The sequence below is a fragment of the Paramormyrops kingsleyae genome, chromosome 14 (assembly GCF_048594095.1).
Source record: "Paramormyrops kingsleyae isolate MSU_618 chromosome 14, PKINGS_0.4, whole genome shotgun sequence".
Classification (NCBI taxonomy): domain Eukaryota; kingdom Metazoa; phylum Chordata; class Actinopteri; order Osteoglossiformes; family Mormyridae; genus Paramormyrops; species Paramormyrops kingsleyae.
This window is the reverse complement of record NC_132810.1, coordinates 26,833,447-26,848,624: the sequence shown is the minus strand read 5'-3', so window position 1 is coordinate 26,848,624 and position 15,178 is coordinate 26,833,447. Positions and strand designations below refer to the sequence as shown.

Here is a 15,178-nt window from a genome sequence, read left to right as displayed (position 1 = left end):
GAGGGGACTTCAACTTAGTACTTAATCCAGAATCTGACAGACGTAGTACAGCAGCTAGTTACCGTACTTGCCAGTCATCTGAAACAGTAAAACAATATATGAATGATTTCGGCCTATGTGATGTATGGCGTACTTTTCACACCACGCTCAGAGAATACACGTTTTTCTTACCAGTCCATCATTCTTACTCCCGGATAGACTTTTTTCTTACCAGCAATACAGTCCTGAAAGATATATGTGACACACAAATTCACCCTATAATCAGGGGTGAAAGTAAGCCGGTATGCTCCGGTACGACGTACTGTTATAAGATTTACAGCCGGTACGTAGTAGGCCTACTGGTAAGAGTAGAGGGTTTATGCGGTCTAAAAAACACATTTACAATGAGTAACGTCCGCTGTTTAAGTTGAAAACACATCTTCCCACAAAATGTAATTTGAGACATGCATTCGATGAAGAGAATAGCGTTTAGGCTACTCGAAATAGCTATTAGTCTGTGGTGCACTTGCACGCGTCTGCTGCAGACAGGTCTTTTATTTGCGCTCTGTCGGATTTTGGCAGGGTGTTTGGTGTGAAGAATCCCCTCGATAAAAATGTGTTCCTCTTTTGTTGTGATTTTTGTTTATTCCGACATCACAGAGCGCTGCACAGGTGTTTTCTGTCAGACAAACTATTGTCATGACTTAAATGTTTCCTATGCGCGCATATTAGGCTACTTTGAAGGGGTGCAGCATTATGATCAATAGCTTTTAATAATTTCTGCAAATGTCTACTTTGCTCTTTCTGTCGGTCCCCAGTCGTCACCTCTCTAAAGTCTCGAGCTTGCGCTGCATCTTCCGCAGTTATTCAGCCAATAAAGTCTTTGTCTTTTATAAAAAATGTGTAAATTATATAATTGTTTAATTGGCATCTTTATTTCAAACAACCTGACCAACCGCGACCCGAATATTATTAAAAAATATATTTTTTTACTGATTGCAAGTAAAACATTTTTGTCATTTCACGTAAGCCCACTTAAATATTAAAGTTTTTTTTCAGGAGCGACTGAAGAGAGATATAAAACGATAAAGTGATTAAAAGATTGTAGTACCGGCAAGAAATGAAAACTACTTTTACCCCTGCCTATAACAATCAGTGACCATGCACCTGTCACTATGACGGTCACTGTAAAAGTTAGTGCACCACCTTTTAAACGGTGGAGACTGAATACATCATTACTAACAGACTCAGAGTTTCTAGAAGTTATTTAAAAAGATTGGACAACATTTATTGAAACAAATGACCTGCCAGGTATCTCTGCGGACATTCTCTGGGAGACAGCAAAGGCTATAATACGAGGCAGAATAATTTCATATTAAGTACATAAAAAGAAGAAAGAAAAAGCACTCGAAACAGAACTAGAACAGAAAATTAAAACTTTGGAATCAGCACATGTTGCCTCCCAAGAAAAACACCTTCTCAATGAGCTGAGAAAAAGTAAAATGAAATTGCAAGAATTAAGAGACAAAAAAACTCAGTTTTACATACAGAGATTACGCTTGGACAATTTTGAACATAGTAATAAATCAAGTAAATTTTTAGCAAACCAACTAAAACAGAATAAAGAGAAAGTAGCTATCTCTTCAGTTACAGACCCCAATGGGAAGGCAACTCATAGCCTAGGAGAGATACAGTAAATAGGATATTTAGGGACTTCTATAAAAAATTATACTCACCTAATATTAATCCAACCAATTCTGAAATAGAAGAGTTCTTAAACAACATCGACCTACCAAAATTAAATAATGAACAAATAACGGCATTAGAGTTACCTCTCTCAATAGTGGAACTTCATGATGCACTACAATGTATGCCTAACGGGAAAGCCCCAGGTCCAGATGGATTTCCAGCAGAATTCTACAAAACATTTTGGCCTCTGCTACATAAGAACATAAGAACATAAGAAATTTACAAACGAGAGGAGGCCATTCGGCCCATCAAGCTCGTTTGGGGAGAACTTAGCTAATAGCTCAGAGTTGTTAAAATCTTATCTAGCTCTGATTTAAAGGAACCCATGGTTTTAGCTTCCACTACAATAGCAGGAAGAGTATTCCATACTCTGACTACACGCTGTGTAAAGAAGTGCTTCCTCAAATTTGTTTTAAAATGCTCTCCCGCTAATTTCCACTTATGGCCACGAGTTCTAGTATTTAGACTAATATTGAAATAGTCATTTGGCTGAACAGCATCCAGACCCGTTAGAATCTTATAGACCTGAATCATATCCCCCCTTAGTCTCCTTTGCTCAAGGCTGAACAGATTCAGTTCCGCTAACCTCTCCTCGTAAGACATTCCTCTAAGACCAGGAATCATTCTCGTAGCTCTTCGTTGCACCTTTTCTAAGGCAGCAATGTCCTTCTTGAGGTATGGTGACCAAACCTGCACACAGTATTCTAGGTGGGGTCTTACCAAGGAATTATATAAGTGTAACATCACCTCCCTTGACTTAAACTCCACACATCTAGAGATATAACCCAACATTCTGTTCGCCTTTTTTATTGCTTCCCCACATTGGCGAGAGTGGGACATGGAAGCATCAACATACATACCGAGATCTTTCTCGTAATCAGCTACCTTTATTTCAGTGGAACCCATAAAATATCTGTACTGTATATTTCTGCTCCCTGCATGGATTACCTTACATTTATCTGTGTTAAATTTCATCTGCCAAGTATCAGCCCATTCGCTAATTAAATCCAGATCCCGTTGAAGCCTCTCTGCTGCTAGATTAGTATCTGCTACCCCGCCCACCTTAGTGTCATCTGCAAATTTAACCAGTTTACTGTATGTATTCGTGTCAATATCATTAATGTAAATTAGGAACAATAGTGGTCCTAAAATTGAACCCTGCGGTACCCCACTATAAACGGAGGCCCACTGTGACATAGTGCCTCTAATAACTACTCGCTGCTTCCTATCAGTTAGCCAGTTTTTGATCCAAGCTGCCACAGTTCCTAAAATTCCTGCAGCTTTAAGCTTTAACAAGAGCCGTTTGTGGGGGACAACATCAAAGGCTTTCTGGAAATCTAAGTAAATCACATCATAGGCCTTTTTCTGATCAATTTCACTTGTAGCTTCCTCAAAGAACTCAAGCAGATTCGTTAAGCAGGATCTACCTCTCCTAAATCCATGTTGGCTATCCTTTATAATGTTATTTGCATCTAGGTAATCTACCATTTTCACTTGAATTATAGCTTCCATTATTTTTCCAGTAATGCTAGTTAAACTGATTGGCCTATAGTTTGCTGGATTACTTCTATCCCCTTTTTTGAATATGGGTGTTATATTAGCATGCTTCCAATCTGATGGTACCACACCCGCAGATAACGATTTCTGGAATATTAAAGTCAAAGGTTGGCTAATAATATCCCTCATCTCTTTCAAGACTAAAGGTGTTGTGAAGGGGTGAGCGAGCGAACCGGGAAGCAAGCGAAGCAAGCCGAGATTGCAGGCAAACGGGGTTTATTCCAGACAGGACAGAGACACCAACGAACATCAACGAACATTAATGACGGATCTGGGGTAACATACTCAGACGCGGACTAAATACAGCAGACAAGCCAAACTAACAAGGAACAGCTGGGCACGATCGGGAAAGCACACGTGGATAATGAGGGGGCGTGGCACACATCAGGAGCGGACGGAGCAGGGTGTGACAAAAGGTAAGATGCCATCAGGCCCCTGCGATTTATTTATTTTAAGTTTAGCTAGGCTTAGTATCACATCAACCTCAGTTATACATATATTGGTCATAGACGATGCTGTATTCGTATTAATTGGTGGTAAGTTACTTGTGTTCTCTATTGTGAACACCCTTGAAAAATAATCATTAAACTCGTTTACCATATCAATTTTGTTATCAATTATAAGGCCCTTACTATCCTGCAAATTAGTGATTTCAGCTTTTTGAGCTCTCTTGGAGTTAAAATATTGGAAGAAACCTTTACTGTCATGCTTAGCCTCCAATGCAATTTTTCTTTCTACATCCCTCTTTGATAGCCTAATGTCATTTTTTAACTCTGCCTGTAGACTTAGATACTCCTGCTTGATTTTGAAATCATTAGTTATTTTCCAGTTGTGGAACAGAGCCCTTTTCCTCCTGACTTTATTCTTAATTTCCTTAGTAAACCACCTTGGTTGTCGTTTCCTAGATTTAGTTTTGCTGGAAACAGGTATGAAGTCCTCTTGCACTTGCAACAATGTGCTTTTGAAAAATTCCCATGCCTCTTCAACTGTTTTGCTATTTAACTCTGTCCAGTTTACAGTTTCTAATTTCCGTCTCATACCATTAAAGTTAGCCTTCCTAACATTGTATACTTTTAATTTAGACTTTGCTCTTCGGACACTAAAATTAACCTCGAATTTAACCATGTTATGATCACTACCGTACAATGGGTCTAAAACCTCTAATTTTCCAATCCTATCCTGGTTATTACAAAAAACGAGATCAAGAAGGGCTTCTCCCCTGGTAGGAGTATTAACAAACTGAGTAAAAAAACAATCCTGTACTAATTCCACCATCTCAAGTTCATTTACAGAAGAGCCAGAGACTGTGTCCCACTGTATCCCAGGTAAATTAAAATCACCCATAACCACCACATCATTTTTATTGCTCATAATCCTGATATCATCATATAATATTCTGCTTTCCTCTACAGCTACATTAGGTGCCCTATAACAAACCCCGATAATTAGGCCATTTGAATCTTTAGCATCAAGTTTGATCCATACAGCTTCTGAATTTTTATTTTTATCAGTGAGATCCCTTGCCTGCAAGTTTTCTTTTACGTATACTGCAACACCACCTCCCTTCTTGCCTATCCGGTCTCTACGGAACAACGTATAACCATCCATATTATATTCATCACCATCATTGTCACTCATCCATGTTTCAGTTATTCCTATAATGTCGTAATTGGAGCCTCTAAGTCATTAATTTTGTTTCTAATACTCCTAGCATTCAAATACAGACCACTAATGGTAGGCCTTTTACAGTGTCTACTTTTAATATTTATTTGGGCTTTCCGTCTCTCCCCACATAAATTCTTAACTGACCTCCCTGCCCCCCCAGTCCCTAGTTTAAACATTCCTCAACTATTCTGCACATACGCCTCCCCAATACACTGGTTCCCCTATGGTTCAGATGCAACCCGTCCGGCTTGAACAGGTCCCACCTGTTCCAGAAGGTCTTCCAGTGCCCCATAAACCTGAACCCCTCTTTCCTACACCACCATTTTAGCCACGCATTTAATCCCCTTATCTCAGCTAATTTTGCCTGACTTGCACGTGGCATGGGAAGTATTCCAGAGAATACCACCGTGGATGTTCTGCTTCTAAGCTTATCCGCGACTTCTATAAATTTATCTTGCAGAACAGCCCTTCTGCCCTTTCCTATGTCATTGGTGCCAACATGCACCACGACCACTGGATCCACCCCGGCTGGGGCCAAAATCCTGTCCACTCGATCTGGAAGGTCCCCTACCTGGGCACCAGGCAGGCAAGACACCGTACGGGACCCTCTATCACGGGTGCACACACAACTATCTACACCTCTTATAATTGAATCCCCTACTACCACAACCTCCCTCCTACTGGGGTTAGGTGGCTCCTTGGTGCCCAAGGGCCCACCTGCCTCCCCAGTCTCTTCCGGCTCTAAAGCTGGAAGCACCTGAAAGCGGTTAGAAACCGTTACTTCAGGTGATGCCGCCTCTGTGAACTGTGTACGTGTACGCTAGCACCACTATTCCATAGAATGGTTATAGAAATTAAAGAAACTGGCAGCATCCCTCCAAATATGAATTGTGCAGACATTAACCTGCTCCTCAAACCTGACAAAGATCCTGCTCTCCCCTCTAGCTATCGACCAATATCACTTATAAATGCGGACCTTAAAATCATCAGCAAGGCACTGGCTAGTAGAATTGAAAAAGTGACACCTTATATAATACATCCAGATCAAATGGGTTTCATTAAAGGCAGACAGTCCACTAACAACATGAGGAGACTAATTGGCGTAATAGACTACTGCAATATTCAAAATAAGGAAGCCATAATCATGTCATTGGTCGCAGAAAAGGCTTTTGACAGGGTCAACTGGAAATTTCTAATGGCAACCTTACTAAAATTTGGATTTCGTGAGAACTTCGTAACCTGGATTAAAATTTTATACAGTTCACCTAAAGCCTACGTAAAAACGAATGATCAAATCTCCCCAAGCTTCACTCTCAGAAGGGGCACTAGGCAAGGTTGTCCACTTTCTCCATCACTATTTGCTATGTTTATTGAACCATTGGCAGCAGCAATTCGGAATAATAATAATATCAAAGGTATTCAAACAGCAAGTATAACCCATAAAATTAGTCTTTATGCAGATGATGTATTACTTTTTCTTCAAAATACACAGGGTTCCCTCACGGAGACGATAAGACTCATAGATAAGTTCTCCTCCATATCAGATTACTCTATTAATTGGAACAAGTCGACTACTCTTTCAATATCTTGTGACTTCCAGTCCAATCCAACTATCCCACTTCAATCTGGGAACATTAGATATCTGGGTATTAACATTTCTGCCAAGCTGTCAGATCTGACGCGATTAAATTATAGTCCGCTGCTTAAAAAGATAGAAGATGACCTTGCACGGTGGAACAATCTACCCACATCACTTCTGTGAAGAGTAGCTACAATCAAAATGATGATCCTACCAAAAATTAACTACATGTTCTCAATGGTTCCGAGTCAACTTTAAATCACTGGACTCCTTAATTTCAAAATATCTATGGAAATCCAAACCACCACGAATAAGTTTAAAAACTTTACAGAAATCCAAAAACTGTGGGGGTTTGGAGCTTCCCAATTTCTACAACTACTTTCTTGCCAATAGATTGATATATGTCCTAAAATGGACTACGCAAAATAACTTAGACCATAACTGGCTGGATATTGAGCAAACTTTCTGTAATGAAATTCGAGTCCAGGACCTGCCATTTATCAGTCATATACTTAAACGACATTGCTGTTTTAAGAGCATCAACATCAGCACATCGCTGACAGCCTGGTGGGAATTTCTTAGAATGGACCAAACTTCACTGGTCCCATGCAAACTGACACCCATCTGGAACAACCCTGACATCCTGTTAAATAAAAAAGTGATAAACTTCCTAGCTTGGCATAATAAAGGAATCAAGCACCTCGAACACATAATCCAAGACAATTGCATGATATCATTTGACAAAATTACAGAAACTTATAACATTGAGAAAAACAAATACTTAGAATATCTTCAACTTAAATCAATAGATGGTGCCGTAAGCAATTAGATCTGGAGCTTTCACCTAAAATAGCAAACTTCTTAATAACTCCAACTAAAAAACTACTGTCTAGGATTTACGTGCATCTAGCAGAATCTGATACAACGCTCTCACTCCCTACCCACAAATGGGAAAGGGATTTACTCATCAATCCAGACACAAACTTCTGGAGGCAAATTTGCTTGAATACCTTTTGAATGAATCAGAACTCCAACCTGCAGCTATTACAGTACAAAATTTTACACAGAACACACTACACAGGGCAGAGGATGTTCCAGATGGGTATCAGAGATACTGACATATGCCTAACTTGTAAGAAGGATGCACCAGATAATTACCTGCATGCTTTCTGGTATTGCACACCGGTCAACGAATTCTGGCAAAGGATTTGTGAAGACTTATCGACACACCTAGGGCATCCCATCCCACCCTCCCCCTCACTCTGCCTGCTTGGGGACCTCACTAACACTAATATGGACACGAATAAATCTTGCATGCTTCTCACAGTACTAACCATTGCTAAGAAAACAATCCTTCTGAACTGGAAGTCAAAAGAGAATTTAAACATAAATCTGTTAAAAAATCTACTTATGTTCCATGGAGAGGATGTCTGCCTGTAAGAAAAATCATTTGATCGATTTTGAAGACAGTTGGACTCCAATAATTAATTTTTTTATGTAATGTTGTCAGGGGTGGTGGGGCCTTGCCGTCACCGTCCTGGGTTGGGGGCTGGGTTGTTGGGGTTCTCTGGTGTTTCTCTTGGCTGAGGGCGCGTGGTCAGCGTCTCTGGGTGGCCGCTGGCCTGTTGGGGGCGGTGCGGGAGATGGGGGGTTCTGCCCCCCCGGGGTGGGTGGCGGGCTGGGGGGGGATCGGGGGGTGGGGCCTCTGGGTTCCGCCTGGGCCGCTGCGCTGGGGTGTGTGCGTTTGGGGGCGTGGGCTCTATCTGCTGGGGCCGCTGCTACGGCTCCCGGGTGGGTGGTCGCCCGCATGCTGAGGGGCTTGGTCTGCCCGGGCCCGTTGCCTGGTGGGGGTGGGTCGTTGTCTGCCGTTGGCGATTCCGGTGCGGGGCCCTCGGCGCTGTGGGGTGGTTTGGGGGGGGCGGTGGGGGGAGCCTCTGCCTCACCTGGGGGGGGGCCTGGGGTGGCCGGGGGGCGGGGGTCACCCCGCCTGGCTGGACCAGCTCCCCGTTTGCCGGGGGGTCTGGGGTTGTCCCGTCCTTGGCTGCTAGCTGGGGTCTCATCGGGCGTGGTGGGGTGGGTCTCTCCCGGTCTGCGCCTGGGGGGGGGGGGTTCCCTGCTGCCGGGCTGCCTGTGGCGCCCCTGAACACCTCGGTTGGCCGTCCCTGCCGGCTGTGCGGGGTCGGGGATGGGGACTAATCGGGGCCAGTCGGGGATCTGGCCCCGGTGCCGGGGGGGGCCCACTCCTGGCATACCCTTATTGCTCCCCTGGGCCCAACACCACATTCCACACAACACTAGGGCCTTGAGGGGCAGTGGGGAGGTCCGCCGAGATTTTTACTTGCATGTTAGACACCACATGACACTAGGGCTGAGGAGGTGGGTTGAGGCAGGTGGGGCTCTGCCAGCGGTGGGGTGCCCATGCCTCAACTGCTCGCCCACTTTTTGCACCTTAGTCATATACACAGTCCATATTACATTAGGGCCTTGGGGGTGCGGGGAGGGGGATGGGGGACTCTGCCATCTGCCTGGGGTGGGGCCCTCATACCCGAACTGCACCCACTAATTTTAATGCATTGTAGACATAAACACACAACTCTATCACACATGTACATGCACACTTCACACCAACATGGGTCGGGGAGGGGATGGGGGCCGAGGGGCCCCCCCTAACACTCTGTCTCTGGCCCTGCGCGGGTGGGGTGGCCCGCCGGGTGGAAGACCCATCATGGGGGGGTTCGGGCGGCCCTGGCGGGTGTGGGCGGCCTCCTCTCTTGGGCCGCGGGCCGGGTGGTGCTTGGCTCTGCTGCGCCGTGGTGGGGCCCTGGTGGGCAGTCCGGGGAGTCTTGGGACGCTCTGGGCTCTGCTAAGCGGATTGGGGGGTTCGGTTTGGGCTGGGCGGGGGGTCTGCCGCTCCCCGGTCGCCGCGGGTCCGCTCCCGGGTGGGGGCTCTTTGTATGGGCCCCCCTTGGATCATCCTGCAGTGTTGGGGGGGAGGCGTGCCGGGTCGCTGCGGTGGGTGGCGGCCCGTCCTGCCGGGGGACGGGCTGGACGGGCTGGGGCCCCTCCGGTGTGTGGGGGGCCGCCCGCGGGGGGGGGGGGGGGTGGTGCTCCCGGTAGGTGGGGCCCTGGACCCGCCTGCGGGGGGGTTGTGGGTGGGGCTGGGGGGCTTGTCGCCCGTCCTCCCTCTGCGGGCCTCCCTGTACGGGGGTTGGCGCCCCCTTAGTCCCTCACGTGCTCCCTCTCGGGTTGGGCGGGTGGTTGTCTCGGGGATGCGTGGCTGTGGGCCCTTGTGCCGGGGGGATGGTAGGGTGGCCTCGGTTGCCTGGTTCTCCTGCCTTCGCCTTGGGCCTGGGGAGGGGGGGGGGGGTGCTGTCACCTCCCCTGATGGCATCAAATGCCAGCACATCCAATGACAAATCAGGTCACACCTACACTTGCACATACATATAAGAATGGTTGAGCGATCAATATCATTATTATTATTACTTTTTAGGGTATGTTATAGATTTAAGAATTGAAATATACATATATAAGGGTACGATCACGTGTGTGTATGCTACATATACACTCACCTAAAGGATTATTAGGAACACCTGTTCAATTTCTCATTAATGCAATTATCTAATCAACCAATCACATGGCAGTTGCTTCAATGCATTTAGGGGTGTGGTCCTGGTCAAGACAATCTCCTGAACTCCAAACTGAATGTCAGAATGGGAAAGAAAGGTGATTTAAGCAATTTTTAGCGTGGCATGGTTGTTGGTGCCAGACGGGCCGGTCTGAGTATTTCACAATCTGCTCAGTTACTGGGATTTTCACGCACAACCATTTCTAGGGTTTACAAAGAATGGTGTGCAAAGGGAAAAACATCCAGTATGCGGCAGTCCTGTGGGCGAAAATGCCTTGTTGATGCTAGAGGTCAGAGGAGAATGGGCCGACTGATTCAAGCTGATAGAAGAGCAACTTTGACTGAAATAACCACTCGTTACAACCGAGGTATGCAGCAAAGCATTTGTGAAGCCACAACACGCACAACCTTGAGGCGGATGGGCTACAACAGCAGAAGACCCCACCGGGTACCACTCATCTCCACTACAAATAGGAAAAAGAGGCTACAATTTGCACGAGCTCACCAAAATTGGACAGTTGAAGACTAGAAAAATGTTGCCTGGTCTGATGAGTCTCGATTTCTGTTGAGACATTCAAATGGTAGAGTCAGAATTTGGCGTAAACAGAATGAGAACATGGATCCATCATGCCTTGTTACCACTGTGCAGGCTGGTGGTGGTGGTGTAATGGTGTGGGAGATGTTTTCTTGGCACACTTTAGGCCCCTTAGTGCCAATTGGGCATCGTTTAAATGCCACGGCCTACCTGAGCATTGTTTCTGTCCATGTCCATCCCTTTATGACCACCATGTACCCATCCTCTGATGGCTACTTCCAGCAGGATAATGCACCATGTCACAAAGCTCGAATCATTTCAAATTGGTTTCTTGAACATGACAATGAGTTCACTGTACTACAATGGCCCCCACAGTCACCAGATCTCAACCCAATAGAGCATCTTTGGGATGTGGTGGAACGGGAGCTTCGTGCCCTGGATGTGCATCCTATCAATATGGGCCAACATTTCTAAAGAATGCTTTCAGCACCTTGTTGAATCAATGCCACGTAGAATTAAGGCAGTTCTGAAGGCGAAAGGGGGTCAAACACCGTATTAGTATGGTGTTCCTAATAATCCTTTAGGTGAGTGTATATAATACCGATTTGTCACATTATTAATTATTATTATCATCACTGATGTTGTTATAATTTTTGTTGTTTGATGAGTGTTATGTTTCTTATGGTTGTTTGTATTCTGTATTCCCCTATACTTAATTTTTTTCCATCCCACCTACATTATTAGTGTTATTTCTGTATACCTTTTTTTTTTTTTCTCCCCCTCTCCCCATGTTGATTGATGTCTGTTATTGTTACGCTTGTTGTTTCTGTATCCCCCCCTGTTTTTCTTTTTTTTTCCTTTTTCCACGGTACCGGTGAGTTTGGAGCGGCCACACTCTTTGCTCTTGAATGTAATGTAAAATAGAGTTGTCCTCTAAAGCGCCCGCCGAGGCGCCCCCTGCTGGCCACACGCCCAAAGAAGGTGGAAGACCTTCTGGAACAGGTGGGACCTGTTCAAGCCGGACGGGTTGCATCTGAACCATAGGGGAACCAGTGTATTGGGGAGGCGTTTGTGTAGAGTAGTTGAGGAATGTTTAAACTAGGGACTGGAGGGGTTAGTTACGAATTTATGTGGGGTGTCACGATCCGGCCGGGCTGGAGGGGCAGGACAGCAGGCGCCTCGGTCGTGCGGCCAGCAGGGGCGCCTCGGCGGGCGCTTTGGGCGTGCGGCCAGCAGGGGGCGCCTCGGCGGGCGCTTTGGGCGTGCGGCCAGCAGGGGGCGCCACGGGCAGAGCGGCTTCCTCCACTGCAGGCGGAGGCGAAGCCAGGCCCTCGGGCGGAGCTGCAGCGGGCACCCTCAGTTCCTGGCCAGCAGGGGGCGCCCCATTGGGTGCCGTCATCACGCGGCCTGTAGGGGGCGCCGTGGCGGGCGCCGCCATCAGGCGGCCAGCAGGGGGCGCATCCGCGGCCACCTCAGGCAGTGCCGCAGGCAGAGCGGTGGCAGCTGCAGGGACTGCAGGCAGGACAGGCGGGTCAGGCAGGACAGGCACGTCCGAAGCAGGCAGATCCGGAGCTGGTAAGCCTCGAACTGCCCCTTTAAGGGCTTTGGAGACCCGGGGAGTAGCGTCTCTCACGGCGCGAATTCCGCCGTGCCCCAGACGCTCCGGCCGATAAAAATAAGCCTCCAACGGAGGCGGCTGCTCTCCGTGGAAGCTGGCTAGGCGGGCAGCGGCGTTGTCATCCCAGGCGGGGAGGAGAGAGCAGGCTCCCAGGAAGAGCGATGGAGCTTCTTCCTGCTGCTCTGGATCTCTCCCCTGTTTCCCTTTCGGTTCGATGGCGGCGGAAGGCGGAGCCGGCCCCGATGCCTCGTCCATGCTCCGAGTGACGCGCTCCTCCCGTCGCTCGATGAGCCGGCGCTGCAGGCGACGGAGGCATTTTTGGGCTTTAGTCAGCGGGTATTCCTGCCCGGCTGTGCGCTCTGTTGACAGGATGTCCGCGCCCTGGCTGGCCAGCCTCAGGACTGCGGGGTCCTCCTGGGATCCTGGCTGGGATCGCCAGTACACAAAGTCTTGCAGCAGACCGAGCCGGTGGTGCTCGGTCTGCTGCTTGGTGCTTTCGGGGAGATTAGTCATTCTGTCACGATCCGGCGTGCAGGCGAACGGGGAAGCAGGCGATCGGAGCCAGGAAGTCCAATATACGCGGTTTTATTGGTCATAGACGGGCAGACACGGACAATACCAGGCATGACGCAGGACAACATCAATGACTAATCTGGGAAGACTAACTCAGATAGGGACTAAATACAAAAGACTAGCCAGACATAACAGGACACAGGTGATCACGATCAGGGCTGAACACGAGGTAACGAGGTGGGCGTGGCACACATTAGGATCGGACGGAGCGGGGCGTGACATGGGGAGAGACGGAAAGCCCAAATAAATATTAAAAGTGGGCACTGTAAAAGGCCTACCATTTGTGGTTTGTATTTAAATGCTAGGAGTATTAGAAACAAAATTAATGATTTAGAGGCTTTAATTTCATCGGACACTTATGACATTATAGGAATAACTGAAACATGACTGACAATGATGGGGAAGAATATAATATGGATGGTTATATGTTGTTCCGTAGAGACCGGATAGGCAAGAAGGGAGGTGGTGTTGCAGTATACGTAAAAGAAAACTTGCAGGCAAGGGAGCTCACTGATAAAAATAAAAGTACAGAAGCTGTATGGATAAAACTGGATGCTAAAGACTCAAATGGCCTAATTGTCGGGGTTTGTTATAGAGCACCTAATGTAGCTGCAGTGGAAAGCAGAATGTTATATGATGATATCAGGATTATGAGTAATAAAAATGATGTGGTGGTTATGGGTGATTTTAATTTACCTGGGATACAGTGGGACACAGTCTCTGGCTCTTCTGTAAATGAACTTGAGATGGTGGAATTAGTACAGGATTGTATTTTTACTCAGTTTGTTAATACCCCTACCAGGGGAGAAGCCCTTCTTGATCTTGTTTTCTTTAATAACCAGGATAGGATAGGAAAATTTGAGGTTTTAGAACCATTGGACGGTAGTGATCATAAAATGGTTAAATTCGAGATTAATTTTAGTGTCAGAAGAGCCACCGTATATGGAATCAATCCCATTATTTTAGTCAGTGGGGACGAGGGGACACTACACTCGACTAGAAAGTAGTTTTCCATTAACTTTTATGTACACCAACATAATTGTTTTATGTATATATTATGTCAGACATGGCATGCATTTATTCATCATATTATGATTTCAGATTGTCACAATACTGATCGTGGACAGAGGACCTAAACGAAGTGGAAACAAGAAGTCAAAACACTAGGGGAGAAGTGAAGTCAGAATCGGTAGCAGATATCATAAAGTATGGGAATATATCCTGGGGAATGGGGGACAGGCACACACTTGTGAGGACACAGGGAAATTGTTACACTCAGTGCAGGGGAACCATTAAAGTAAATAGTTCATTGCTGCCACCTAGTGACTGAAAATTGCATTATACTAACTGGAAGTAGTCACTGATAAGAAGGCTAAATTTTATCCAGAACATTGTTGTGCATATAGAAAATTTGACTGATGTTTATCTTTTGCAATCCCTTCATATAATCTTACAAATTGGCATTGTCTGTAAGTAAAAAAATGTTCCTTTTATGGTACTACTTTAATTTACGTTAATGATGCATACCTATCCTAAAGTATTTACATTGTGTATATGGGCGTAAATTATGTGGGGATGGGGGGGTTGTAGCCCTCCCCAATAAATCAAAACCAGCTAATACAACCCCCCCAATAATCATGTTTCCCCCGTAATGGGTGGAGACCTCAACCCCCCCAATGTTCCAGCCAAAGCTACGCCCTTGATTGTGTATATTGGTTTAGTTATTAGTATATCTCCTATTTCCAGTTTTACACTTTTCCATAATTAAACCTGCCAAATACAATGCTCTTCTTTGGAGGACAGTTGGGGGAGAGTTTAGCTGCCTCTATTGCTGGGTACAAGTCATGAAGCCCTGTGCTTATTAAGGACAGAAAACTCAGGCTCACCTAGATTGGAGTCAGAATCAGCACTTGTACAGGGAAAAGGATCAGAAAGGAAAAGCACACAATACCACACAGGAAGAGATACAAGCAACCTGGGAAAAGCAGGGAAGATAAGCACTCGGTTGATGAACATGCAAAGACGAAACCTCACAATGACAAAACTGGTTCTACTGGTTATATGCCAACAGCAATTAAATCACAAAACACAACAGCTGACAGAACTGCTGAGAACTCTGATCAGCTCAATCAGATGAGGGGGAATAGTCACTTCAAGCAGTCCAGTCTTTTCCTTACACAGATGATGTTGTGCAAACATGCATTCATTTTCTATACCTGCTCATTCAATACAGGGCTGTAAAACCTATCCCAGGAGGCACCAGGTGTAAGGTAGATGACACCCAAGTGACAAAGC

The 15,178-nt window shown here is 46.1% G+C and overlaps 1 protein-coding gene across 4 annotated transcripts in view; it reads right to left on the bottom strand.

The window, feature by feature from the left end:
* The window catches only part of LOC111849056 (E3 ubiquitin-protein ligase TRIM9-like), a 104,904-nt gene that overhangs the window by 16,928 nt on the left and 72,798 nt on the right, over positions 1-15,178 (bottom strand). The gene's annotated exons all lie outside the window — the stretch shown is intronic.